At 45.1% G+C, this 25,455-nt stretch overlaps 1 long non-coding RNA gene across 2 annotated transcripts in view; it reads right to left on the reverse strand.

Annotated features, from left to right (window-relative positions):
• Positions 1 to 15,691, reverse strand: part of LOC139278301 (uncharacterized) — a 113,059-nt gene extending 97,368 nt beyond the window's left edge. For both annotated transcript variants that reach the window (XR_011596240.1, XR_011596239.1), the window contains exons 1-2: positions 15,548 to 15,691; positions 5,258 to 5,439 (exon numbers count right to left, since the gene is read on the reverse strand). This is a non-coding gene — a long non-coding RNA (uncharacterized lncRNA). The remainder of the gene's footprint in view (positions 1 to 5,257; positions 5,440 to 15,547) is intronic.
• Between the last annotated feature and the right edge of the window lie 9,764 nt (positions 15,692 to 25,455).

Below are 25,455 nucleotides of genomic sequence, written 5' to 3' on the forward strand. Positions count from 1 at the left end.
TTAAATGGATTGAATGGACATTAGCTAAAAATGAGTAAAAGTTCTGCTATCTTGTTTGTAGAATCATGTGAAGATTATTAATGCAGCTCCACCTCTACCTCACCAGCCAGGTAACAGTGCTCTGGCCCTTGTTCCAGCTTTTGCAATACCAACATCAATTATTATATTAAAAATACAAGCATTTCCCATCCCAAAACATTTCCTGTTGTCATAATTTTACATCTATATTCTGTCAACATTTCAAATCAACATTTATAATGGCAATCTCCAACTGCTCCACTGTTTATCTCCCAGCAGCTTGAGTTGTAGTACTTTCACCTGTGACTCTCCTTCATCCTGCTCCGATTTTTAATATCATCTCATTTGTGTCCTTCAACTTTTCCTTTTTCATTTTTCGGTGGAACTCTGATCTTTAACCAAGCTCCATCCTTCAAGTACCATGGGCAGTACTTTGTAAATGCTACCAACACAATCCGTTCAGTTTTACCCATTGCTTCTTTAAGGGCTGCTTTCAAACAATTAGGAGTCAACTTCGCTCAGCGTTAGAAGCTTTGGGGCGCACAGGTATAAGTACAGACTCACCAACACAAGTATGACTACAGACTCACCAACACTGGCAACTGCCTGAGGCTGAAACAGACTGTTCGTAACCTTGGTGTCGTATTTGACCCTGAGATCAGCTTACAATATCTGCACCCTTATTATGACCGCCTACTTCCACCTCCGTAACATCGCCCGATTCTACCCCGCCTCAGCTCATCGGCTGCTGAAACCCTCATCTATGCCTTTGTTACTTTGTGACTCGACTATTCCAACACACTGCTGGCTGACCTTGCATCTTCCACCTTCCATAAACTTAAGCTCATCCAAAACTCTGCTGCCCATGTCCTATCCTAACTTGTACCAAGACCTATTCACCCATCATCCTTGTGCTCACTGACCTACATTGACTCCCTGTTGAGCAACATCCGGGTTTAAAAATTTGTATCCTTGTTTTCAAACCATCTATGGCCACACCCTTCCCTTTCTCTGCAACCTCCTCCAGCCCTAGAACCAACGTTCACGCTAATTTTTTTTGCACTGTCCTTTTAAATTTGCTGCGCGGTCACACGGTATCTTAGAAGGAACAGCTTGTCAGTGGCCTGCGCGGTATCTTCTCGATTGTGTAGCCACGTGCACAGCTCAGAGGGAACATTGCCTGCAACCCTCTGAGATATCTGCACTCTTCCAATTCTAGCCTCTTGCGCATCCCTCATTTTAATCCCTCCACCATTGGTGGCTGTGCCTTCAGCTGCAGAGGCGCTAAGCTCTGGAATTCCCTTCCTAAACCTCTCTACCTCTCTCTCATCCTTTAAGCTGCTCCTTAAAACCTACCTCTTTGACCAAGCTTTTGGTCATCTGTCCTAATACCCCTCTTCCCTGTCAGCTGTCTCCTCTCCCTTCCCCTCCCCTCCTTAACCCAGACCCTCACACCCCATATAACATCTCGATCCCATTATCCCACCGCCTTCTAATCTGCTTGACTCTTCATATGTAATGCCACAGGAGGTCAACTAATAGTTTAAAATGATCACCCAGCAATGACAAAAGTGAATACAGTAGTACATACAATTCATGGTAGGAAGGAGGTTCAGATAGTTTGTTAATAGCTTGAGTTTGGTTAATAAACAGCCACTGGCGCTGGTTGAGTGTCCACATTAGATTGAGACTGAACAACAACAACAACAACTTGTATTTATATAGCGCTTTTAATGTAGTAAAACATCCCAAGGTGACACCGAGCCACATAAGGAGAAATTAGGGCAGATGACCAAAAGCTTAGACAAAGAGGTGGATTTTAAGGAGCGTCTTAAAGAAGGAAAGAGAGGCGGAGAGGTTTGGGGAAGAAATTCCAGAGCTCAGGGCTAGGCTACCAATGGTTGAGTGATTTCAATCAAGGATGCTCAAGAGGCTAGAACTGGAGCAGCGCAGATATCACGGGAGTTGTGGGACTGGAGGAGATTACAGAGATAGGGAGGGGCGACCTGAGCTTGGTATGTTATTGATAATTAAAATTAAAAATCAATGTATAATTTCGCAAAATGTATTGTATCAAGAAACAGGATTCCAAATCCAAAGTAATCTGTGCCTCAAAATTGAACTCCGTTGTGTAATACGCATGGGTATGAGTCTATAAAGAGTGTATAAGGAATATATAAGTGCATTTCTTTATGATGAATTAGTTTCAAGATTTTAACACTGGGCCAGATATTGCTGTTAAAATAACAGTTCGGTTAACGGCGCTCCTCGTTATTCATGCGCAAAAAGCCAAGCACCTTGGCTGATGCGAGGTTAAACGCAAATATCCAAAGATTGCTGTCTGCATTGCCGCACTTTGCGAAAATGGCATCTCGTTGTCTGCCCCACCGTGGAATTACATTAAATGACGGCAAGTTGTTGTATTTCGGGGGTAGATACAAACTAAATTCGCCATAGGAAGTTAAGTCTTGTCATTTCAAGTCTAAGTACCCTTTTAATGATGTGATAAGTGTTAATTACTGTCAATCAACCTCTCTGGCACTGAAAATTAACCATTACGTGTGGAGTCTCATTCCTCCAGGTTTTAATTGTTGGCGATTTTAAAAATGTATTTCAATTTTATATTTTTTTATTTTCCTTTGTGTCTCTTTTTCTCTCTCTTAATCCAATCTTTCTTCCCGACTGATTTGACATTGAATTCAGCCACTCTAATTTACACTTCCTTCTCAGTCCGTGAGCTGTTTATTTCATAATTCTTCAATCTGATTAGTTAAAGAGATACACAGTTACTTTCCCTGTTCATTCAGGTCCCAGATGCCCTGATTCCCTCGCTGCGATGTTATCAGCTCGCACTTTCAGCAACTTGTCACGCAAAAACCTAAACATGCAAAGGCAAGTCTAACTAACAGCAGATGCTGTTCGATGCTCTGCTACAGCAACATTTAGTTTTCTGTATCTGTAAGCAATGCCATCAAAAAATAAATTGAATTTTGGGTCTACTTTATACTTCCCAAAAGACATGATCCAAGTGAATTTACATTCTCATATTTTAGATGACAACATCATTTGGACATTCTGCAAATAAAACTTTCCCTGGATCATGGTGTGCTCAGTATTAGTTTAGTTCTCACCTTGTTTTTTCTTGTATTAAATAGTCATGGGTATTATGGCATACTAATAATGATATCAACATGCACATCAAGTACAATTTGTAAATCAACTAAAATTGCTAATTTCGTTTTTCATTTTAGTTCTACAGGATTCTTTCGATTATATTAAATTATGGATGTGTTTATTTGTAGTAAAAATGGCTGCCCTTGTCCCTGATTGGCCCCCTTGGAGGATAAGCCATACCCTGAAGTTTCTCTGGACTGTGTAACTGGAACCGCCCAGCCCAACTTCTCACTGACTTCGCAAATTGTAACTCGATCCACTTTGACTTCCAGAAGCCACAGAGGATAGTTCTCCCCAGAAGCCACCAAGTGCCAGCCGAAGTCCCTTAAGCCAGTGCAAGTGCGTTCCTCCCCCCAGCCAAAGTCCCTTGCCCCACAGCACAAGTGCTGCCTCCCGCAGCTGAAGTCCCTTACCCCAGTGCAAGTGCATGATCCACCTCCCCCTGCCATAGATGGGGCATTGTGTGCGGATTGTTAACAGGTTTACTGGGTATGAAGTGAATAGTGAAAGTGTCGTGACTTCTGGATTGGAAGAAACTCTCTCCTCTCCAATCCCATCCATGTCTCTCTCTTCTCCCTCCTCCCCACCCTGTCTCCCTCGCCCCCAAGCTCTCTCTCTCCCCTCCAGGCTCACTCTCTCTCTCTCTCTCTCTCTCTCTCTCTCCCCCTCCCCCAGCTTTCTCTCTCCCCCTAGCTCTCCCCCCCCCCAGCTCCCTTCCCTCCCCAAGCTCTCTCTCCCTCCAAACTCTCTCTCCCCCCCCAGCTTTCTCTCTCCCCCAACTCCCTCCCCCTCAAGCTCCCTCTCCCTCCAAGCTCTCTCTCTCCCCCACAAGCTCTCTCTCCCCCCCAGCTTTCTCTCGCTCCCCCAGCTCCCTACCCCCCCCGCAAGCTCCCTCTTCCCCCAGTCTCTCTCTCTCTCTCTCTCCCCCCAGCTCCCTCCCCCCAAGCTCTCTCTCCCCCCTCTCGCCATTCCCTCTCTCCCCCACAAGCTCTCTCTCCCCCTCAAGTTCTCTCTTCCCCCCCCCCAAGCTCTCTCTCCCCCCACCCCAGCTTTCTCTCTCTCCCCCAGCTCCCTCCCCCCTCCCCAAGCTTTCTCTCTCCCCCCCCAGCTCCCTCCCCCCAAGCTCTCTCTCCCCCCTCTCGCCATTCCCTCTCTCCCCCACAAGCTCTCTCTCCCCCTCAAGTTCTCTCTTCCCCCCCCCCAAGCTCTCTCTCCCCCCACCCCAGCTTTCTCTCTCTCCCCCAGCTCCCTCCCCCCTCCCCAAGCTCTCTCTCCCCCCACCCCAGCTTTCTCTCTCTCCCCCAGCTCCCTCCCCCCTCCCCAAGCTTTCTCTCTCCCCCCCCAGCTCCCTACCCCCCAAGCTCTCTCTTCCCCCAGGCTCTCTCTCTCTTCCCCCCCACCGGCCGCCACTTGCGGTTCAGCTCTCTCTCTCCCCACCCAGGCGCCTCTCTCCTCCCCAGACTCTCTCTCCCCCAGTTGCTCATAGGCTCGCAGAACCTGGTCGGACTTATTGTGTGGCCCCACTTCCTCTTCAGGCTGCACTTCCCATTCCGGCACTTCTGGTTCGGGCGGGAGGCATCGGAGTCTCAACAGGACGCATGTGCGGAAGGATAGAAAAAGTAAATACAAATTGTCAATATATTTGATCTGGATTTAAGTACATTGATTATTTAAATACTGTTCTGGAATGAGTGAACAAATAAAAGTATACATTGTAATCGATGTAGCAATATTTTACACATTAATACTTTCAGAGTATCATTGGTTCATGCTCAAAGTACATTTTATACCTTAATTAGGGTCTCTTGAGAGCTATTCCAATTGGGGCTATTTTCCCTCTGGTCTGTTATTCCTGACAATAACTTATAACAACAAGAGTTCTCCTGTAGAGTGTTTATTTTTCACTCTACTCTGATTCTTAGACCTCGGAACATATAGTGGGAAAGGACAACACATGGCACAAAATTTAGGCTTAATCCAGTGTCAGTCTTATTACGCAACAAAAACCGACTAAAACTACAGGACTAGACTTCTGAGAGAAATTTGACTTTAGACACACAATCACCAGAGATTCATGGTCTTTGATTCCGTGACCTGTTGGTTCTTCGTCTGGCCGCTCTCTGCAGCTTCTGTTCCTTTCCTTGCATGCCTGCTTACTGTTTCTTCTTGTGTTCTTCCTCCTGCTTCTGCGTAACCTGCTTGTGTGTCTGTGTCCGTATATTTATATCCAGCTTTTGAATCGGTTTCCTGCTGGGACGAAATTCGATTATCGATGTAGTAATCTGTTTAACTGGTTGGTGATGAGTTTGAATGGCTACTAATGTGCACACGGAGTCAACAATGCAAAATATATTTCCTTATGCTGAATGCTGTTATTTGCATTCCGTGAGGGTCCTTTGTTGTCTGATCTTATTGCAGACTTGATGTCTCCAGTGGCTGTTTTCCCCACTCTGATCAATCAAGTTCAAAGCCTCACATAACAACTCCATTGTTGTTATGCATGAAGTCAGTTTTATGTCCTTATCAGAATGTTCTTAATGTTTTTTTTTCATCAGAATGTTCTTAATTGTCCAGCTTAATTCAAGAAGCTTGGATCAATCAATTTTTCAGTTCATGGTCTGCGTTTTTCTGAAGATTAGTATCCTTACACACCTCATCATTGAGATGGTTACCAATTGTATGGAAAGCTTGGGTGGTTGGTGGGCAGAATAATCACAACTCCAGCCCGATGTAGCTAGCGAGAAGATTGAACCTTTCTGAATGTTGGGCCACACATGCATGGAAGCAGTAAGCTGTCTGCGATCTGAGCACTGATAGGCTGATGGTCATTCTGGGGAGGATAGGGCAGGAAACTGGGTAGCTCATTTATGGAGCTAAGCTGAGAGAAGTCAATTAAAGGTAATGGCGAGGCCATTCGGTTGAAGGGAGCAGACAAGAAAATTAATATGTGGGAGGATTTTTAGCAAAGTGCAGGAAGAGCAATGGTGTTCAACCTGCTGCCAAAAAATCTTCCCCAATTAATCTTTTAAGCCTCCCAGCATGGCTTCCATCAATCCCTTTAAGGGGCACTGATTGTGAACACTTTCTGCTTGGGGGCAGTGGTGGGCCCTGCATCACAGGGTCAACACACATTTCTAGACTAAAATGGCATTGGGATCCAATCTATAACAGCACGCCATTTACATGGCCGAATGAGGTTCCTACTTGTTTCCAGCAGATGCACTGACTGCATATAATCAAGACCAGCTCGAGAATGGCAGCAGGTAGGCCTCAGGTAAGAAGTGCTGGATTACAAATTGGTCTCATTACTGCCCCAGTTGTGCAAGAAAATGTTCCCTGGTTGGTTCCACAACATAGAGGCCCAGAAATTCAGTTTATCCTTCCGTGGGCATTTGACTGGATTCTAGAAAAAAGAAGCTGACTTACCTGAAGCTGCTGCGCCCTCGCGAGATCCCGATCCGGAGGCCTCTCCTGACTGTGTACGCAGTACGTGCACGTTGGGACATGTGCAGGCCTGGAGCTGGAGTCACATGGCTCTGGGCAGCTAATCAGGTATAGTATATTTCATTCATAGTAGTAGGAGTTTTGTAAGTCCGAAACTCATATCACTATGAATGAGAAACACCCCAAACACTCAAACACTACATAAAACATTAAAAAAACACCTCACATAAATACACTATGGAAATTAAAGTTGATAGAAATGCTTTCATCAAAAAAAATATTTGCCGATTTTAAAAAAAGTTTTAATTATGGTTTAAAATAAAATTACCTGAGTGGGCAGGGTTTTTAACATAAGTATGTATTTTTAAATGTTATTTTAATGTTTTTGATATGGTTTTAAACTCTTACGCTGGTAAAAGTAGGCTATGTGCCTGCTTTTACCAGGCGCAAGAGTTTTAAGGACATGCAAATAGCCCAATCTCTGACGTGGGAAGTCCTTGCTCCCGAGATGCGTGCGATCTGTCAAGCCAGAAATTTGACAGATCAGAAAAGCCAGTTTTCAGCGCATGTGCATTGCCCGCCGAAAACCAGCTTTTCTGATGCTTTCCCGGGTCCGTAGAAACTCCGTACGGACTCGGAGAGGCCACGACTTCTGGGCCATTATTCCAAGAAACTGTCCCAAATACACTCTATGAACTCATCCTCAAGGCTACCTTTGCCAATTTGATTTGTGCAATCTAGATGAAGATTAAAGTCACCCACAATTATTGCAGTACCTCTCTTACAAGCCCCCATTATTTTGTATTTATACTCTGTCCTACAATAAAGGTGCAGCAGTTATAATGGGTGACTTTAATATGCACATAGATTGGGCTAACCAAACTGGAAGCAATACGGTGGAGGAGGATTTCCTGGAGTGCATAAGGGATGGTTTTTTAGACCAATATGTCGAGGAACCAACTAGGGGGGAGGCCATCTTAGACTGGGTGTTATGTAATGAGAGAGGATTAATTAGCAATCTCGTTGTGCGAGGCCCCTTGGGGAAGAGTGATCATAATATGGTGGAATTCTGCATTAGGATGGAGAATGAAACAGTTAATTCAGAGACCATGGTCCAGAACTTAAAGAAGGCTAACTTTGAAGGTATGAGGCGTGAATTGGCTGGGATGGATTGGCGAATGATACTTAAGGGGTTGACTGTGGATGGGCAATGGCAGACATTTAGAGACCGCATGGATGAACTACAACAATTGTACATTCCTGTCTGGCATAAAAATAAAAAAGGGAAGGTGGCTCAACCGTGGCTATCAAGGGAAATCAGGGATAGTATTAAAGCCAAGGAAGTGGCATACAAATTGGCCAGAAATAGCAGGGAACCTGGGGACTGGGAGAAATTTAGAACTCAGCAGAGGAGGACAAAGGGTTTGATTAGGGCAGGGAAAATGGAGTATGAGAAGAAGCTTGCAGGGAACATTAAGACGGATTGCAAAACTTTCTATAGATATGTAAAGAGAAAAAGGTTAGTAAAGACAAACGTAGGTCCCCTGCAGTCAGAATCAGAGGAAATCATAACGGGGAACAAAGAAATGGCGGACCAATTGAACAAGTACTTTGGTTCGGTATTCACGAAGGAGGACACAAACAACCTTCCGGTTATAAAAGGGGTCGGGGGGTCTAGTAAGGAGGAGGAACTGAGGGAAATCCTTATTAGTCGGGAAATTGTGTTGGGGAAATTGATGGGATTGAAGGCCGATAAATTCCCAGGGCCTGATGGACTGCATCCCAGAGTACTTAAGGAGGTGGCCTTGGAAATAGTGGATGCATTGACAGTCATTTTCCAACATTCCATTGACTCTGGATCAGTTCCTATAGAGTGGAGGGTAGCCAATGTAACCCCAATTTTTAAAAAAGGAGGGAGAGAGAAAACAGGGAATTATAGACCGGTCAGCCTGACATCAGTAGTGGGTAAAATGATGGAATCAATTATTAAGGATGTCATAGCAGTGCATTTGGAAAGAGGTGACATGATAGGTCCAAGTCAGCATGGATTTGTGAAAGGGAAATCATGCTTGACAAATCTTCTGGGATTTTTTGAGGATGTTTCCAGTAAAGTGGTCAAGGGAGAACCAGTTGATGTGGTATATTTGGACTTTCAGAAGGCGTTCGACAAGGTCCCACACAAGAGATTGATGTGCAAAGTTAGAGCACATGGGATTGGGGGTAGTGTGCTGACATGGATTGAGAACTGGTTGTCAGACAGGAAGCAAAGAGTAGGAGTAAATGGGTACTTTTCAGAATGGCAGGCAGTGACTAGTGGGGTACCGCAAGGTTCTGTGCTGGGGCCCCAGCTGTTTACACTGTACATTAATGATTTAGATGAGGGGATTAAATGTAGTATCTCCAAATTTGCGGATGACACTAAGTTGGGTGGCAGTGTGAGCTGCGAGGAGGATGCTGTGAGGCTACAGAGCGACTTGGATAGGTTAGGTGAGTGGGCAAATGCTTGGCAGATGAAGTATAATATGGATAAATGTGAGGTTATCCACTTTGGTGGTAAAAACAGAGAGACAGACTATTATCTGAATGGTGACAGATTAGGAAAAGGGGAGGTGCAAAGAGACCTGGGTGCCGTGGTACATCAGTCATTGAAGGTTGGCATGCAGGTGCAGCAGGCGGTTAAGAAAGCAAATGGCATGTTGGCCTTCATAGCAAGGGGATTTGAGTACAGGGGCAGGGAGGTGTTGCTGCAGCTGTACAGGGCATTGGTGAGGCCACACCTGGAGTATTGTGTACAGTTTTGGTCTCCTAACCTGAGGAAGGACATTCTTGCTATTGAGGGAGTGCAGCGAAGGTTCACCAGACTGATTCCCGGGATGGCGGGACTGACCTATCAAGAAAGGCTACATCAACTGGGCTTGTATTCACTGGAGTTCAGAAGAATGAGAGGGGACCTCATAGAAACATTTAAAATTCTGACGGGGTTAGACAGGTTAGATGCAGGAAGAATGTTCCCAATGTTGGGGAAGTCCAGAACCCGAGGTCACAGTCTAAGGATAAGGGGTAAGCCATTTAGGACCGAGATGCGGAGGAACTTCTTCACCCAGAGAGTGGTGAACCTGTGGAATTCTCTACCACAGAAAGTTGTTGAGGCCAATTCACTAAATATATTCAAAAAGGAGTTAGATGAGGTCCTTACTACTAGGGGGATCAAGGGGTATGGCGAGAAAGCAGGAATGGGGTACTGAAGTTGAATGTTCAGCCATGAACTCATTGAATGGCGGTGCAGGCTAGAAGGGCCGAATGGCCTACTCCTGCACCTATTTTCTATGTTTCTATGTTTCTATAGCTACTACTGTTAGGGGGCCTATAGATTACTCCCACCAGTGACTTCTTTCCCTTATTATTTCTCATCTCCACCCAAAATGATTTTACATCTTGATCTTCCGAGCCAAGATCATTTCGTACGACTGGACTGATCTCATCCTTTATTAACAGAGCTACCTCACCTCCTTTTCCTCTCTGCCTATCCTTCCGAACTGTCAAATATCCCTGAATATTCAGTTACCAGTCTTTGTCACCTTGGCTATCCATAATGGTTATCAGATCATACCCACTTATTTCTATTTGTGCCATCAATTTATCTAACTTGTTACGAATGCGGCGTACATTTAGATAAAGAGCCTTTAATTTTGTCTTTTTACCATGACCATTTTTCCTTACTCTGACCCTACTTGCTGATGCTGTCTTATGTTTATATGCTCTGTCCCTTCCTGGCACACTCTGGTTATCATTACCCATATCGCTACCCTGCACTATTGCCTTGTCCTTTCTCTTTAACTTTCAAAATTCCCTTCACCTGAACCCCACCCCCCATCCCTCCCCCATTTTTTAGTTTAAAGCTGTATCTACATCCCTAATTATTCAATTCTCCAGGACACTGGGTCCCATCCCGATTTAAGTGGAGCCTGTCCTGATGGAACAGCTCCCTCTTTCCCCAGTACTGGTGCCAGTGCCCCATGAATTGAAACCCCTTCTTCCCACACCACTCTTTGAGCCATGCATTAAACTCTGATCTGCTTGTCCCTATAACAATTTGCCCGTGGCTCAGAAAATAATATAAGGATTATTACTGTTATATATGTAAACTTGTATTTACTCTGTACAGCCACCAGAGGGCTCATCCCCTGGAGTCCCAAGGGATCCCATAATCCCATGGGAGCACAGGTATTTAAGGAGGCCTCACAGGTTGGAGAGGCACTCTGGAGACCTGCAATAAAAGACTACGGTCACACTTTACTTTGAGCTCACAGTGTTCAGTCTGACTCTTTCTCCATACATAACAACTGGTGATGAGATACAGATAGTGAACCCAAAGATGCAGAGAACAGTGGGCATTCTGGAGAAATTCTCGGAGGGAGATGATTGGGAAACTTTTGTGGAGCGACTTGACCAATACTTCATGGCCAACGAGCTAGATGGGGAAGAGAACATTGCCAAATGAAGGGCAATCCTCCTCATCATCTGTGGGGCACCAATGTATGGCCTCATGAAGAATCTGCTCAATCCAGCGAAACCCACGGAGAAATTGAACGATATTTGTGCACACTGAGAGCATTTGAACCCGAAGGAAAGCCTTCTGATGGCGAGGTACCGGTTCTATACCTACAAAAGTCTGAAGGCCAGGAAGTGGCGAATTATGTCGCCAAGGTAAGACGCTTTGCAGGACATTGCGAAATTGAAGGACATTTGGAACACGTGCTCGGAGACTTTTTCATACTTGGCATTGGTCACGAAACCATACTTAGCAAACTTTTGACTGTAGAGACCCCAACCTTGAGTAAGGCCATAGCGATAGCCCAGGCATTCATTGCCACCAGTGACAATACTAAGCAAATCTCTCAGCACACAAGTGCTGCTACAAGTACTGTGAACAAAGTGATGTTGTTTTCGAATCGCAACGCATAAGACAGGTCACACATGCCTGCAGCTGCACATCTGCAGATGTCTCAGAGTCCACCATCAAGGGTGATGAATGCAAGGCCATTAACACCTTGTTAGCACTGCGGGGGTGATTATCGTTTCCATTCATGCCGATTCAAAGGGTACATTTGCAAGGGCTGTGGAACAATGGGACACCTCCAATGTATGTGCAGGCGAGCTGCAAATCCTGTTAAACCTGCAAACCATCATGTTGCAGAGGAAGACAGATCCACGAAGGATCATGATGAACCAGAGCCTCAGACCGAGGAGGCAGAGGTGCATGGGGTGCACACATTCACCACGAATTGTCCCCCGATAATGCTGAATGTTAAACTAAATGGACTCCCGGTGTCAATGGAGCTGGACGCCGGCATGAGCCAGTCCATCATGGGCAAAAAGACTTTCGAAAGATTGTGGTGCATCAAGGCCTCAAGGCCACTCTTAACTCCAATTCGTACGAAACTAAGAGCTTACACAAAAAAACTGATTCCCATAATCGGCAATGCTACTATTAAGGTCTCCTACGATGGAGCAGTGCACAAGCTATCACTCTGGGTGGTACCGGCGATGGTCCCACGCTGCTCGGCGGGAACTGACTGGGAAAGATACGCTGGAACTGGGACAACGTCCGAGTGCTATCGCCTGCTCATGACCCTTCGTGTGCCCAGGTCTTAAACAAGTTCCCTTCGCTGTTCGAACCAGGCATTGGGAAATTCCAAGGAGCAAAAGTGCAGATCCACCTAATTTCGGGGGCGCGACCCATCCATCACAAGTCGAGAGCATGATGAGAGAAAGGGTAGAGATCGAGCTTGACCGGCTGCAACGAGAGGGCATCACCTCACCGATCGAGTTCAACGAGTGGGCCAACCCGATCATTCCTCTCCTCAAGGGAGATGACACCGTCAGAATCTGTGGCGATTACAAAGTAACTATCAATCGTTTCTCCCTGCAGGACCAATACCCACTACCAAAGACTGACGACCTCTTTGCAATGCTGGCGGGAGGAAAGACGTTCACGAAGCTGGATTTGATGTCAGCCTACATGATGCAGGAACTGGAGGAATCATCGAGGGGTCTCACCTGCATCAACATGCACGAAAGTCTTTTCATTTATAACAGGTGCCCGTTTGGAATTCGATCAGCGGCGATGATATTCCAGAGAAATATGGAAAGCTAACTCAAGTCGGTCCCGTGCTCCGTGGTTTTCCAGGACAATATCTTGGTCACAGGTCAGGACACAGTTGAGCATCTGCAGAACCTGGAGGAGGTCTATCTAAGGCTGAGAGAGCCTACAGCATGATTGAGAAAGAAGAGTTAGCGTGTGTCTATGGGGTAAATAAAATGCAAAAATACCTGTTTGGGCTAAAATTTGAATTGGAAACTGACCATAAGCCACTCATATCCCTGTTTTCCGAGAATAAAGGGATAAATACCAACGCATCGGCCCGCATCCAGAGATGGACGCTCACATTGTCCGCATACAATTATGCCATCCGCCACAGGCCAGGCACAGAAAACTGCACCGATGCTCTCAGTAAGCTGCCATTGCCCACCACGGGAGTGGAAATGGCGCAGCCCGGAGATTTAGCCATGGTTATTGGAAGCATTTGAGAGTGAGCAATCACCTGTCACTGCCCATCAGATCAAAAGCTGGATGAGCCAGGACCCCTTATTGTCCAGAGTCAAAAACTGTGTGCTTCATGGGAGCTGGTCCAGTGACCCAGTGGAAATGCAGCAAGAGATAAAGCGTTCCAGCGGCACAAAGTTGCAATGTCAATACAGGCAGACTGCCTTCTGTGGGGCAATGGAGTAGTGGTTCCCAAGAAGGGCAGAGACACCTTCATCAATGACCTCCACAATACCCACCCAGGCATCGTAATGATGAAAGTGATAGCCAGATCTCACATGTGGTGTCCCGGTATCGATGCAGACTTAAGAGTCCTGCGTTCACAGATGTAATACATGCTCGCAGTTAAGCAATGTACCCAGGGAGGCGCCGCTAAGTTTATGGTCTTGGCCCTCCAAACCGTGGTCTAGGGTACACGTCGACTATGTAGGCCCGTTCTTGGGTAAAATGTTCCTTGTGGTTGTAGATGCGTACTCCAAATGGATTGAATGTGACATAATGTCGGCTTGCACATTCGCTGCCACTACTGAAAGCCTGCAGGCCATGTTTCCATTACACGGCCTACCCGATGTCCTGGTGAGTGAGAACGGGCCATGTTTTACCAGTTTGAGTTCAAAGAATTCATGACCCGTAACAGGATCAAACATGTCACATCTGCCCCGTTTAAACCAGCATCCAATGGTCAGGCAGAGAGAGCAGTGCAAACCATCAAGCAAGGCTTGAAGAGGGTCACTCGTCGGTGATCATGGAATCATCTCTTTACTTGACAGCTGGAAATGTGCTATAAAAGCTCCCATCTCACAACTGTTCAGGTAGGTGTGGGATAGTGCCAACCTGGTACATCATGTGGCAGCCAGAGTGTGCAGCATCAAATGAAGTAAATCTGGCGATGGCGAGGCCATCCCTGGCAGCAACATGGTTGGGTGCTGATGCCCTCTCTCCTGTGCAGCATAAGTTGATTGCGGAGAAGTTTGGTGTTGTTGGTGGTGCTGCTGGTATTGGGATTCTGAGGACCAAGGTGAGAGGGTATAAACCGTACCCATTCTGATGTAATAGATGGCAGGTGAATTTGAGATGACAGAAGCAATCTGTCAGTGGTGAGAGAGGTTGTTGCAATGAGGTTACAGTGGTAGAAAGTTTTCACCAGACACTTGCAAAATGCATATAGCTTAATCTGTCTTCTGAATGCAGTAAGCAACAGCTTCTGAGCTTGGAAACTGAACAGCTATGAGATGAGAGCTTTTATAGCACAATGAGATGATTCCATGGCCATTCAACTCCCGACCTGCTTTCCAGACATGATCCCCGAGCAACGTGGACCCCGTGAGTGACCTGGTAAACTCTGAAGGTGAGCTCAAAATAATTGTTTATCCTCTGTTAACAAGGTCATAATGACCTGAATTTCCTCCCCCGCCACTGCATGTCAGGTCTGCTCAGCACTGACAGACCTGACATTTGGGAAAGACAGAAAGGTCCTGACCCGCTGTCAAAACATTTTTTTTTCCCATCTAACCCACCATCGATTCCACCCACTGACTCCCCAGAAAATCCCCCCCTGTGTTCCTACTTGTGGGGCATCCATAATTAGGGCCATAAATATATGTAAGTCACTAATAAATCCAATGAAAAATTCAGAAGAAACCTCTTTACCCAGAGAATGATTAGAATGTGAAACTTGCTACCACATGGACTATTCGAAGCAAATGGCATAGATGCCTTTAGGGGATGCTAATTAAATACATGAGGGAGAAAGGAATAAAAGGATATGCAGATAGGGTTAGATGAAGTAGGGTGGGAGGAGTCTCATGTGGAGCATAAACACTGGCACAGACCAGTTAGGCTGAATGACCTGTTTATGTGCTGTAAATTCTATGTAATCTACATAATTTATTTTAAATATTTATATGTTGTATTTAAAAACATACCAGTGGTTCTCCCATGACATTCCTAACTGGCTTTGTGGATATACATTCTGATCAAGCCTATACATGCATTGTGGTGAGGGTGAGCTATGCAGGGGCTCATTGAACTCGTTCTCGAGTGCTTGGCACAATTTCTTGGTTCGGAGCTGGGCTTTTAAAAACAAAATACTGGTTCACAATGAATCAGAGGTTTCACTGTTCCAAGGGGCTGGGGTAAGTGTTGGTGTGTGGAATTAGGAAGGGTAGACAGCTATAGTTAACTAATTTAGAATGAAGTGTTAAGAGGCCTTCCTGGAGACAGCAAAATGTTTTGGATTGTTGCATGTAAAGTTATGCAACTGCATAATTAAGCATATTCATATTTTGGGGGTAATTTTCTGACCTGGCGTTGGTGTGGGGAGCCTCATCCACCAGCTGCTGAGCACATTAGAAAACCTCAGGTGTGCTGTTTGTGATTCCTCAATATGTATTTATGGCAGAGGAGGTTCTTTTGTCACTAGGACACACTCAGAAATTTCAGCTCAAATCTACCTATAAAACAATAAATAAATATATGGTGTACCACAGTATGAGCAAGTCTGTATTCGTGATAGGGCTACAACTTTAAGAAGTTATATAAATTGTCAGAATGACCAAAGAAAGTTGCTGTATCTTTTGAGAGTCAAACAATCTATAACTGCTTAATCAGCTTCAAGCTCACAACTGTTTTAAATACAACGATTTACAAATTGAATTCAAACATGTGCCCCCTTGTTAAAAAGGCACAATCACCACAACCTGCAAATTAACAAAAAACGTTAAAGGGAACCTTACCAAATCAAATTAAAATGATGTTCCCTGTTGTAACAATGCATTCCAGTCCCTCCGGTTGCGGTAGGCCTCGCGAGGCCGGTGGACACCGCATGCTCCACCTCCAGGGACACTCGGACACGCAAACGTAGCCGCGGAAGAGAGGTAGGCAGTTGGGCTGAAGGACCCCCTCGACTGCCTGCTGCCTGGACCTGTTAATGTCCACCTTGGCCAGGCCCAGGAGCAGTCCAACGAGATTGCCCTCCGGGGAAGGTGCTGTAGGTTTCAGAAATCATTGACCTTAATCGCCTTTAATCAAAACGACTCCAGGCTGTAGGGATAAAAGGCAGGGTAACAGGCCAATTGGGAGAGGAGTTTGGAGAGAAAGGAACTAAGACTGAGAAGGTGTAGGTGGCAATGTAATCCCTGTTACTGTCTTGTTTCATTGCTGCATGTAAAGACACAATTGATGTGGGTAAATAAACCACAATCGTTTTAAGCTCTAGTCTGTGTGTCTAATTAATCAGGTTGTTACATTGGTTGGTTTGATTAACTTAGAAATTGTCTGAGCATCCATCAACAGCGGTTTGTGAGGAAGTGAAAAGCTGACCCTGAGTAACACTTAATGGCTTAATGCATAAAAAGCTGATTAAAAAAAGCATGAGCAGCCTTAAAATAATCAATTTGTGGCAGGGTATCATGTTTTGAGATTTTTGACCATTTTTCCACAAAGAGTTTGAATAAAAGCTATGTTTAAATGTTGTGTTTTTAAAAGCAAAAGTGTATTTGCACATTTTTTTTTAAAGCACAGATGAAAGATGGTTGGAACGCAAATGATTTGGACACTGAAATTGCTTCCTCAAAGACAATAAGCAATTTGCTTAGTAGTTGACAAACACCTTACGCCCATTGTATTGGGATGTCCCTGCTATGGATGATTTGGCAGGGATTGTTTGGCACAGGTCTACCTCTCTGGTTGTGAACACAGGGCCAGAAACACAGACTGATCAGGTTTTTAACAAGAATAAAGCTGCTGGCTGTGAAATGAATTTGAGCCATCTCAATCCAATTAGAAAACAACACTGCTACTAATTCAGCACTAATTGACAATCTCATTCAGACTGATTTAGTAATGGAGTGCTCTTTTAAAATAAAGGTATCACGTTATGCCATCCCTGACCTAGAAGACGCTCACACTGAATGCCCGAGTTCTAAACTCCAACTCTAATTAATACCTCTTGCCTTGAGTACAAAATTAAAAAAATATATTTTCACATGTAATACTTTTCTGTGATTTAGTTATAAATTTACCAAATTAATTGTTTTTCATAAGTTTTGAGGTGCTTTTGATCAGAATACATTGGCAATTTTTCCCAAGTGAACTATTATGCAAAGTCTATCTAATATAAACAGCAATAAAGCTGCTGGTGGATGTGAAGCCAGATGTTGTTTCCTAATAGTTTTCAGTCATAAATTTTCTTTGACATCGATTGGAAAAAGTGTATTTGGACTTCCAGAAGGCATTTGTCAAGGTGCCACATAAAAGGTTATTGCACAAGATAAAAGTTCACGGGGTTGGGGGTAATATAATAGCATAGATAGAGGATTGGCTAACTAACTGAGAGTCGGAATAAATGGTTCATTCTCTGGTTGGCAACCAGTAACTAGTGGGATGCCGCAGAGATCAGTGCTGGGACCCCAACTATTTAAAATCTATATTAACGACTTGGAAGAAGGGACTGAGTGTAACGTAGCCAAGTTTGCTGATGTTACAAAGATGGGAGGAAAAACAATGTGTGAGGAGGATACAAAAAATCTGCAAAAGGACATAGACAGGCTAAGTGAGTGGACAAAATTTTGGCAGATGGAGTATAATGTTGGAAAGTGTGAGGTCATGCACTTTGGCAGAAAAAAATCAAAGAGCAAGTTATTATTTAAATGGAGAAAGATTGCAAAGTGCTGCAGTACAGTAGGACCTGGGGATACTTGTGCATGAAACATAAAAGGATAGTATGCAGGTACAGCAAGTGATCAGGAAGGCCAATGGTATCTTGGCCTTTATTGCAAAGGGAATGGAGTATAAAAGCAGGGAAGTCTTGCTACAGCTATACAAGGTTTTGGTGAGGCCACACCTGGAATACTGTGGCAGTTTTGATTTCATTATTTACAAAAGGATATACTTCCTTTGGAGGCAGTTCAGAGAAGGTTCACTAGGTTGATTCCGGGGATGAGGGGGTTGACTTATGAGGAAAGGTTGAATAGGTTGGGCCTCTACTCAATGGAATTCAGAAGAATGAGAGGCGATCTTGTCAAAATGTATAAGATTATGAGGGGGCTTGACAAGGTGGATGCAGAGAGGATGTTTCCACTGATGGGGGAGACTAGAACTAGAGGGCATGATCTTAGAATGAGGGGCCGCCCATTTAAAACAGAGATGAGGAGAAATTTCTTCTCTCAGAGGGTTGTGAATCTGTGGAATTCGCTGCCTCGGAGAACTGTGGAAGCTAGGACATTGAATAAATTTAAGACGGAAATGGACAGTTTCTTAAACAATAAGGGATTATGGGGAGCGGGCGAGGAAGTGGAGCTGAGTCCATGATCAGATCAGCCATGATCTTACTGAATGGCAGAGCAGGCTCGAGGGGCCGTATGGCCTAGGCCTGTTCCTATTTCTTATGTTCGTATGTTCTTATGATTAATGAGTACAAGATTTTAAAAATGGATAAGATGACATTTTTCATCCATGAACAAAAATACAATTTTTACTGATATTACAGAGCAAAAGGTACAGGAATTGCTTGGAGTATCACATTGCCGATTAAATACAGGAAGATCCATCCAATTTAATAATGTGGGCAGAATCAAATTTAACATTCCTCTTTTGGGCAAAAAACTAAATAGTGTGGATGCTGGAAATCTGAAATAAAAAGAGAACATGTTGGAAACACTCAGCAGGTCAGGCAGCAGCTGTGGAGGAACAAACATATTTCAGGTCGATATATGCCTGACCTATTGATTGTTTCCAGTATTTTCTGTTTTGGGGATTTACTCATTGTAAAATATAGATCACATCTTGAAAAAGTACAATTAATGAACATAAACCTTTTAAAACAGTTGCTGCAAATGAACTAACTAGTGAGAAGTGTAAAGGATCAAAGGGACCTTGAAGTGCATGTCCACAGATCCCTGAAGGGAGCAGGCCAGGTAGATAAGGTGGTTCAGAAGGCATGCGGAATGCTTGACTTTATTAGCCGAGGCATAGAATACAAGAGCAGGGGGGGTTATGCTTAAACTGTATAAAACACTTATTATGCCACAGCTGAAGTACTGCGTGCATTTCTTGATATATATGCTTATCACTATCATAAATCACACGTGGCCTATTTGCTGGATCTGATCACCTTGTGACCTTTAGGTTTAATGTAAACTCCAAAAGTGAAACCTGCAGGGAGAACCTGCTTTATATAGGGAGGCAACACGAGGTGCAGTAATGTGCGCCTCCTGGGCTTTCCCCATCTGTTGGCTATTACATGTAATTACATGGTACAATGCATGGTACAGAGTATGGCTGCAAATACATCACAACACTTCACCACCCCACCCCCCCCACACCAAGTCTTAGATGCGGTTTACAGGTTGAGCCTGATCAGGAGTCTGCGCTCTCTGGTTGAGCGTCTGAGTTGGATGCTGGGTGTGGGCAGCCTGACCGGAGCGTTGCTGCCTTGCAGTGCTGGGGCTCTGGTCGGACTGTCCAGTGTGACGGGTTCTGTTTCTCGGTGAGCCGCCGGGTCTGTTGCTTATGGTTGGAAGTTGATGTCACTGTAGTCATCCAGCGGTTCTGGATCATTGGTGAACCTCAATTTGGTTTGATCAATGCGCTTCTTGCAGGTTTGGTCATTAGTGAGTCTTACCACAAATCACCTCTTTAGCTATGACAGTGCCTGCGAGCCACTTGGGGCCCGTACCAAAGTTCAGCATGAAAACAGGGTCATCGACTTTGATACAACGCGTTACAGAGTTGCGGTCATGATATGTACATTGCTTAAGACGCCGGTTTTCAACAATCTCACTTAAAACCGGGTGCACGAGGGACAACCTTGTTTTGAGGGTCCTCTTCATGAGGAGTTTGGCGGGCGGAACACCTGTGAGTAAGTAGGGCCTCGTCCGATATGCAAGCAGCACGCGAGACAGACGGGTCTGCAAGGGGCCTTCCGTCACTCGCTGCATGCCCTGCTTTATGATCTTTACTGCCCGTTCAGCTTGGCCATTGGAGGCTGGTTTCAACAGGGCCGACCTGACATGCTTTATGCCGTTGCAGCACATAAATTCACAAAATTCGGAACTCGTAAAGCATGGTCCATTGTCACTAACAAGGACGTCGGGCAGGCCATGGGTGGCGATCATTGTCCGAAGGCTCTCTATTGTAGCGGTGGATGTGCTGGACGACATTATAACACATTCGATCCATTTAGAATAAGCATCAATTACAACCAGGAGCATTTTTCCTGGAAAGGGACCTGCGTAATCTATGTGGATGCGGGACCAGGGTTTGGAGGGCCAGAACTACAGGCTCAGGGGGGCTTCCCGGGGTGTGTTATTGAGTTGCGTGCATGTGTTGCACTAGCGTACGCATGACTTTAAGTCTGCGTCGATGCCGGGCCACCACACATGCGATCTCGCAATGGCTTTCATCATTACGATGCCGGGGTGTGTGCTATGGAGATTATTGATAAATAAATCTCTGCCCTTCTTGGGCAGAACTATGCGATTTCCCTACAAAATGCAGTCGGCCTGGACGGATAACTCCTCCTTGCGCCGGTGAAACAGCTTGAAATCGCCATGCATCTCTCCATATGCGGTTGCCCAGTTTCCGCTTAATATACAGTTTTACCCCTGGAACAGCAGTGGGTCTTGGCTGGTCCAGAAGGTGACAGGTGACCCTTTGCCCTCAAAGGCTTCCATGGCCATGACCAGTTCCACAGGCTGCTCCACTTCACCCTCAGTGGTGGCAAGTGGGAGCCGGCTGAGTGCATCTACGCCTGGTCTGTGGTGGATCGTGTAGTCATAAGCGGACAGCGTTAATGCCCACCTCTGAATGCGAGCTGAGGCATTGGTATTAATGCCTTTGCTCTCAGGGAATAACGACGTGAGCGGCTCGTGATCGGTTTCTAGTTCAAACCGTCGGCCAAATAGGTACTGGTGCATCTTTGTTACCACATCCACACAAGCTAGGGCCTCTTTTTTGACCATGCTGTACCCCTTTTCATCTTGGAAAAGCTGCGGGACACATACGCTACAGGTTGTAGCTTACCCGACACGTTCGCTTGCTGAAGCATACACCCGATCCTGTCGGATGACGCATTGCACGCTAAAACAAGATGCCTACAGGGATCATACAGCGCCAGTAGTTTGTTTGAGCACAATAAGTTTCTGGCCTTCTCGACGGCAGTTTCTTGATTTTTACCCCAGACCCAGTCATCACCTTTACGGAGCAGTATATGTAATGGTTCAAGCAACCTGCTCAGCCCAGACAGAAAGTTACCAAAGTAGTTTAGTAGTCTTAGGAACGAGCACAGCTCCGTCATGTTGCGTGGTCTCGGGGCCTTCTGGATCACCTCCGTATTGGAGTCTGAGGGTCTGATGCCATCTGCTGCGATTCTCCTTCCCAGGAATTCCACCTCTGGTGCCAAGAAGATGCATTTGGTTTGTTTCAATCTTAGAACTACTCGATTTAGTCGGCGTAGCACCTCTTCCAGATTATGGAGGTGTTCATCGGTGTCGTGTCCGGTGATGAAGATGTCGTCTTGGAAGACAACCGTTCCCGGGACAGATTTCAGCAGGCTCTCCATGTTTCATTGGAAGATCGCAGCTGCTGAACGGATCCCGAAGGGGCACTAGTTGTATACGAACAGCCCCTTGTGTGTGTTTATGCACGTCAGCTTCTTGGACGATTCCGCCAGCTCCTGGGTCATGTACGCCAAAGTGAGGTCCAATTTCGAAAACAGTTTTCCGCCCGACAGGGTCGCGAACAAATCCTCCGCCTTGGGTAGCGGGTACTGGTCCTGTAATGATACTCGGTTTATGGTTACCTTATAATCCCCACAGATTCTAATTGTCCCATCACTTTTAAGAATGGGGACAATGGGACTGGCCCAGTCATTAAATTCCACTGGTGATATAATGTCTTCGCGCTGAAGCTGATCTAGCTCGACTTCTACTTTCTCCCGCATAATGTCAGGGGGCTCTGATCTTGTGGTGAACGGGTCTCGCATCTGGGCTGAGGTGAAGTGTCACCTTGGCCCCTGTGAAGCTGCTGACGCCAGGCTGGAACAGTGACAGAAACTTGTCTAAGACTTGCGCACACGTGGCTTTCTCCACCGACGATAATACTTTTACATCGCCCCATTTCCAATTAAAATTCTGTAGCTAGCTTCTGCCAAGCAGCGTGGGCCCGTTACCGGGAACAATTCATGGTAGCAATTTATGTATACAATCATCATACTGCACCTGAACCATTGCACTTCCGAGCACTGGGATAATCTCTTTGGTGTAGGTACGCAGCATCGCGTCGATCGGGCTCAGCTTGGGTCTGTGTGCCTTGTTTGCCCACAACTTCTCGAAGGCCTTCTGGCTCATGATCGATTGGCTCACACCCGGTGTCCAGTTCCAGCGGTACCAGTATGTCGTTCAGTTTAACGTTCATCATAATCGGGGGACTCTTGTTGGTAAAGATGTGCACTTCATGCACGTGCACCCCATGTACCACTTCCTCCTCGATCAACTCTGCACGATCCTCAGGATCTACACTTGACCTCCCATCCTCTGCTACGTATCGAGTTGTAGCACGTTTACACATTCGTTGGAGGTGCCCCATCATTGAGCAACTCTTGCGGACATATTGTTTGAACCTGCACTGGTTTGCGCGATGAGCCCCTCCACAGCGCCAACAGCTTGCTGATGGACTTGCATTCACAGGTACTGATCTCTTCACATTAGTCCACTGTTGTGGTGAGTGAGCCATTTCAGGTCGAGCAGAGGTCACATTAGCCCAGCTGGGGGCACTTCTCCTGTCTGCCGATGAATTTAGCTTAGTCACGGTGTTTGGCCCCGGGTGATTCCGAAGTTGTGAGTAGAGTAGCTTTGTTTCTTCCTCTCTGGCCATGTATGCCTGAGCAATCAGGGTGGCTTTGGCTTAGTCCAAGTCTTCCTCCGCTAGCAATTTGCGGAAAATCCCTCCGTGCCCGATTCCCAAAACAAAGAAGTCTCATAACATTTCTTCAAGAACTGTCCCGAATTTGCACGACCCAGCAAGACGCCTTAGCTCAGCGATGAATGCTGTCATGTCTTGGCCTACTCCACGTCAGTGGGTGTAGAAATGGTACCTCGCCATGAGCGCACTGCATTTCGGCTTTAGGTGATTTCGAATTAGCTCGCACAGTTCTTCGTAACTTTTCTCAGCGGGTTTCGTCGGGGCCAGTAGGTCCTTGATCAGTGCGTATGTCCATGATCCGCAGACCATCAGGAGGATGGCCCTGCGTTTGCTGGCATTCGCATCTCCCTCTAAGTCTTTCGCGACAAAGCATTGATCCAGCCAGTAAATGAAGTCATCCCAGTCTTCCCCAATGCACTATCGCTCAATGTCGTCAACGGTGGCCATAGCTGCATGTTAGTATCCTATTCTTGTCGCCAGTTGATATATATGCTTATCACTGTAATAAATCACATGTGGCCCATTTGCTGGAGCTGATCACCTTGTGACCTTTAGGTTTAATGTAAACTCCAAAAGTGAAACCTGCAGGAGGAGCCTGCTTTATATCGGGAAGCAGCATGAGATGCAGTAATGTGTGCCTCCCAGGCTTTCCCCATCTGTTGGCTATTACATGTAATTACATGGTACAATGCATGGTACAGAGTATTGCTGCAAATACATCACAGTTCTGGTCACCGCATTACAGGAAGGACGTGATTTCACTGGAGAGGATACAGAGGATGTTGCTGGGAGTGGAGAATCTTAGCTATGAGGACAGATTGGATAGGCTGGGTTTGTTTTCCTTCGAATAGAGGAGGCTGCAGAGAGACCTCATTGAAGTGTATAAAATTATGAGGGGCCTAGATATCGTGACTAGAAAGGGCCTATTTCCCTTAACAGAGGGGTCAACAACCAGGGGCCATAAATTTAAAGTAATTGGTGGAAGGTTTAAAAGGGATTTGAGGGGGTCTGGAACTCACTGCCTGAAAAGATGGTAGAGGCAGAAACCCTCACCACATTTAAAAAGTACTTGGATGTGCACCTGAAATGCTGTAACCTGCAGGGCTACGGATCTAGAGCTGGAAAGTGGGATTAGGCTGGATAGCCTCTTGTTGGCCAGCCCGGACACAATGGGCCGAAGTGACCTCCTGACATGCTGTAAATTTCTATGAATCTATGATTCTAAATGCAATGCACTCATATGCTATCAGTGTGGGTAAAATGTGTTTTACCAAGTGCCAATTTTCCACATGATTATTATACACCCTCAGCAAAAATGCTTAATTTCTTCTCAAAATATATATTGGATAAGGTTCATTAACAATTGACAATATGAATTTCTTCTGATTAAACCTCAAAATCTCAGTCGGTCTAAATCAAAATTGCTTTCCTGTTTAGTTGTCAGACCACATGAAGTGCGGAGAGAAAATTGTATAGCTTTCAGCTAAAATTCTGCCCATCAGCAAGAAGCTATTTGTGTCATATTAAAAGAGAAAAAAAACATGTTCATGGCTTTCCGCATGTGGCCGACAATGTGATATGATTAGGGGAAAGTTATCAGCAGCTGCCTTTAATACAACAATTAGCACAGGCCATTTAAGGCAACATTTTAATACTGTGGAGGTCTCTTGATGGACTTACGCTAACGCCTTCAATCATCATACAGAGGTATGTATAACTTTATGGTCCTATCCAATCCAAATAATTCATAAGATTTGGTACAACTTAGTCCGGTATTGACTTTCTGTATATTGCCATTTTGGGCCTCTGCTTCAAACCACAACATTTGCACCATGTTATTTAAAACAATTATAATTAATCATCATTTTCTGGGCAAATTGATTACAAATTGAAAAAAGATCTGCACTTGAACATGCAAAGATTTGTGTGCTACAATTGTACAGGATTTTGAATTTCACAGTTGCAGTGTGCTTCAATTCTACTTAACTGGATTTATAGGTTTAGTAAGCTACCTGAGCAGTTGTTTGCAGTGATTATTGATTTATTTTTACTGACCAGTCTATTTTAAAGCATAAATATCAATTAATTCCTGAATGACGTTTGTTTCAATGACTTTATACAAAAGTTGCTTTACCAGCTGAAATTATCTATTACATAACAAATAAAATCTTTCCATATCAGTGGATAACATCTGTTCTTTAGAAACTTTTCATTCAGCACCAAAAATGACTTATAAATACTGGACAGTAGTTTAATTCAATGGTGTTTCTATCAGACAGCAACTGTTTTGC

The sequence above is a fragment of the Pristiophorus japonicus genome, chromosome 13, assembly GCF_044704955.1.
Source record: "Pristiophorus japonicus isolate sPriJap1 chromosome 13, sPriJap1.hap1, whole genome shotgun sequence".
Taxonomy (NCBI): domain Eukaryota; kingdom Metazoa; phylum Chordata; class Chondrichthyes; family Pristiophoridae; genus Pristiophorus; species Pristiophorus japonicus.